Genomic DNA, 4,964 nt, shown 5'->3' on the forward strand with positions numbered 1-4,964 from the left:
CCAAACAACTGCATCAAAGTCTTGCAAAATTTCATGAGAAATCTTTCATTCATAGCATTCAAGGAATATAACTAAAAACTCATGGAATTTGCATCAAAATCTTCATGTTTGAATGATTTAAGACAAGCATGACTATTTGGCCCAAATGATTACTTAAGGCTCAAGAAAATGCATAAAACAACTAAAAATAACAGAAAAATGCTAGTGAAACTAGCCTAAGATGCCTTGGCATCAAGCAACAGCAGAATTGCGAAATTAAGAAAACAAGAAACACGAACAGCGCAATTAATCAGGCCTAAATCCACTAACCATATCCTAGGCTACCTAACAACCTAGAATCCACTACAATATGCATATCTAACTAGCCTAATTAAGAAGATAAATAGAAAAATATGTAATTAACTATGAATTGATAGAAGGGTGGCGTTCAGCGGAACCTGGTAGGCGTAGGAATGAAAGTGGGGCAGAGAGGTGGCTGGGGGATGGTGGTGGTGGCGGCTAACGCGGCGGTGGAGGGTGGCACGGTGGCGGTGAGGGCTGTTCAGATGCAGGCGGGTTTGGAAAGGTACGGAGCGGCGGCGGTGGGTGTGGCGGTCGCGGAGGGGGGCAATGGTGGTGGAGGGAAGAGGAGGAAAGAAGAAGAAGAAAGAGGGGGAAGGGGGTGGCGTGGCGGTGGGTTCTGGGTGGTCGACGGGGCGGCGGTGGTTGGTGGTGGTGGCTGGAAGTTGGTGGTGGTTGGTTGGAGAGAGAGAGGAAGGAGAACGACTGGGGGGGCGCGAATGGGTAGGATTCGCGTGACTGAGGGGGTTAGTAAATTTAAATCCACGCGATCGCGTGGGGCACGCCGTCGCGTGGCTGGGGTGAAATGAGGGTTGACGCAATCGCGTGGGTGGCGCGATCGCATGGAATGGGTAAAAGAAGGAATGACGCGGTCGCATGAGGCATGCGACCGCGTCGCTGGAAATTGTGCTAAACGCACAATTCCAGCATCATTTCAGCGCAACTCTTTGTCTCCTTTGGGGTGTTTGTGCAATCCATGCGACGCGATCGCGTCGCTCACGCTGTCGCTTGGGATTGGTGTTGTGCAAGTGACGTGATCACGTGGATGGCACGATCGCGTGGGTCGTTTTGTGCGAAACGCACAATGGTGGCACGATTCCAGTCTAACTCTCTGGACGTTGGGATTTACGCCGATCTCCAGATCATGCGGCCGCGTAAATGACGCGGACGCGTGGGGAGTGTTTTTCGTAATTGATGCGATAGCATGAGTGATGCGGTCGCGTCGCGCACCATTTCTTCTTTTTTTTTTATGCAGGTATGCAATTATGCAGTATGCAATGCGAATGAACAATATTCAGGTTCAATTGAAAAGGATAATAAAAATAAATAACACGAAATAAAACTGAAAAAAAAGGAACGACCATACCATGGTGGGTTGTCTCCCACCTAGAACTTTTAGTTAAAGTCCTTAAGTTGGACATTGGATGAACTTCCTGTTATGGCGGCTTGTGCTTAAATTCATCCAGAAATCTCCACCAATGTTTGGAATGCCAACAGCCTCCAGGGTCCCAAACTAGGCATGTAAAGCTTCTGAGCAGCTTCAAACAAATTCTCAGGCTCCCGGGGTGACGAATGTCAGAACAGATTCCAGGATCCCAAACCTTGCTTTTAAATCCGCTTTCGTCTTGATCTATATTTTTCCATCCGAGCGGTTTAGAAAGTAGATTTTCACCAAGATGACCAAAAGTTTTATGAGATCCATTCGATTGATCATGATGCCAATCCGTGCACTTCGAATTGAAGCGTAGAACCTTATTGAACCTTGTGCACCAGCTCTGAGTGCGATCCATTTCCCTCTTACTCTTAAAGCTGCAAAGAGCTCTAAGTTGGCCATCTGTTTCAAACAAACCATATTCAAGTGGGAAAATAAAGTTAAAGGTTAAGGATTGTACCCATTTGAAGCTTGTATTAGGTGGTAATGGCCTTGGGGTAGGTGTTTCCAGTGGTTCTGTGAGTTCTACTCCCTTGTGCTCTTCTGTGAATTTCTTCACTTCCTTGCAGACTTCCTCAATTGCATCCTTGTCCTGATCAAAGCCTTCTATGTCTTCCTCGTCACTTAAGTCATAAATGGGAGGTTGAGAGAAATCTACCTCCGCATCATCTTCGTATTCACATGGGGAAGATTCTTCGATCTCAGAGAATTCACTTGCTGATGCAAGTTCACTACTGGGAGAACTTGACTTGAGATTATCATCATCAAGAAAACTTGTTTCTTGGATTATTCCGTCTAGTTCTTCATAAAAGATTTGATGTGGGAGTTGTGCACTATCCTCCTTAGCATCAATTGTAACGTTCTTAACAGAATTCTCCACATCTTTGAATTCCCATGGAAGTTCAGCCTCTCCTAAGTCTTCAACCAACTCCTCTTCTTTCATAATGACATCTTCCTCTACTTGTTCTAATACGAAGTCATGCTCTGTCTTGTCCACTGGAGTTTCTAGTATCTCCTTCATGCTACGCTCTTCATTAGATTGTCCACATGGGGCTCTGGGAGGCCCTTGAATGTTCGAACGTCTAGAAGATAATAGATTTATTGCTTGCTCCAGTTGATAAAGGGTTATTTGAAGTTGATCTACTATTTCCTTGAGGCGAACCTCTGATTCTTGGGGTGATAGATTTGGACGTGGTACATGGGGAAGTGGTGGTGTTTGGGAGTAATTGGATTGGAATTTGGGTAGATGAGGATCATACGGTAGTGAATGGTGAAAAGGAGCTTGTGAGTGTGGTGGTGCGAAGTTATGTTGAGAGGATGGCCTATAAGCGCAGGGTGGGGCTTGTTGGTAACCACAAGGTTGTCCACCATGTCTATTTGCTTGGTATGCATTGTAGAATGGTCTTTGTCCATAATATCTTGGAGGGTGTTGTTGCCTAAAGGGTTGATCAGATCCTCTTGGCTCCATCCATCTTTGATTGCTCTAACCTTGATGCATGTTCCTGTTATAACTTTCACTCCTTTCAACAATATTAGAACCAAACTCGAAGCGAGAGGGGTGAGAATTCATAGTAGCTAATGGAAATAAAAAGGGAAAATAAAGACAAATAAATAAGTAACAGAAAAGTATTTACAATAACCAATAATAACCAATAACTATACTTGACGTGGCAGAAATTGGTGAGTTAAGAATTGTTATAAGATATGCGTTGCATGTATAGTTCTTAACCAACCAGAAATCCGCTTATCAATTTAGAAGGGTTGTCACAAAAATTAAAATTAAAATACTGGGAGTATGAATCCCAGGTCATCTCCCAATGAGTTGCAGGAAGGTGTGCTATTTTATTAATCAGATGTTTTCAAAAAGAGTTTGAGTTGAATAAACAGGAAATTAAATTGAGAAAATTAAGTAATTTAAATAAAGGCCTTGACTGGGAGTAGATTAGTTGGAAGCCCTATTTTTGTTGTAGTACTCTCAAGATTAATTGATAATTGAAGGTTGTTCTATTTAGTTATCCCTTACTAGGTAAGGGAAAGTCAAACAAGTTGGAATGCTGTTTCAATTCACAAGTCCCAATTTGCTTACTTGGAAGGACTGGCGTTAGTGACTAGAGAGCAATCCAACAATAAACCCAATTACAATTTCTCTTTTGAGCATTCCAACTTAAGGGTTCCTTTCAATCAACTCCCCATCAAGTTAGGGAACTACTCGCACATTGTGAATGTAGAACTCATAACATAGGAAAGGGAATTAAAGAAAGACATGATAAATAAAACTCAAAAGAATCAATTAAAAATAAAAGTAACTGTTGTATTAATAAATTCTAAAATAATCCAATAGTAAAATTGAGTAAATCAAAGGACATGGAAGAGTAAAGCCAAGTAAAGAAAACGAACTAGAATGACGAAGTCTTGATGAGGTAATAACTCTTCTCAATATCCCAATGCAAAGAGCAATAGAAATAAAAATCCTAAGAACTATGAATGTGTATAGAGAAAACCTAGAAGAGGAGTAAAACTAGATCTAAAACTAAAAACTGTGTAGAATGAATGTCGTTTTGGTTTCTGCATGTTCTCTGGCTCTAGTTTGCTTTTCTGGGCCGAAAACTGGGTCAAAACAGGGCCCAAAATCGCCCCCAGCGAATTCTGCAGATTATGCAGATTGCGCACATCACGCGATCGCGTCATTCATGCGGACGCGTCATTCGGCGTTTTGCTTTGCCACACAGGCGCGTCGTCCACGCCTCCGCGTCACTTCTGCTATTCCAATCCGTGCGGTTGCGTGAGCCATGCGGCCGCGTCACTTCTCGCCGGTCATCTCCTCAATTTCTTGTGTTCCTTCCATTTTTGCAAGCTTCCTTTCCAATCTGCAACTCATTCATGCCCTATAAAGCCTAAAACACTTAACACACAGATCACGGCATCAAATGGAATAAAGGAGAATTAAAATACATAATTAAAAGTCTCTAGGAAGCATGTTTTCAATCATGTAATAATTTTAGGAAGGAAATATAAATGCATGCTAATCATATGAATAAGTGGGTAAAGATCATGATAAAACCACACAATTAAACACATTATAAACCATAAAATAGTGGTTTATCAACCTCCCCACACTTAAAAATTAGCATGTCCTCATGCTTAGTTGAAGGAGATAAAATAAATGAGTAGGAACATGTAAAACTCATGCAATGCAATGCAACCTATATATATGAATGCAACTATATGATTCTTGTCCACTTGATCAATAGCAAATAAGCTCTTTAAAATATAAATCAAATTCCACTAATTCAATTCTCATACAGTAGGAACAGATAAAAATACAAGAAGATAGCTCATGAAAGCAGGGAACATAGAATTTCAAGCATTGAACCCTCACTGATGATGTATGTATACTCTAGTCTCTCTAGTGTATAGGGTAATCACTCTATCCTTCTCTAATCATGCTCTCTAATTTTTGTTCTTCTCCTAA

Source organism: Arachis ipaensis, chromosome B01 (genome assembly GCF_000816755.2).
Source record: "Arachis ipaensis cultivar K30076 chromosome B01, Araip1.1, whole genome shotgun sequence".
Classification (NCBI taxonomy): domain Eukaryota; kingdom Viridiplantae; phylum Streptophyta; class Magnoliopsida; order Fabales; family Fabaceae; genus Arachis; species Arachis ipaensis.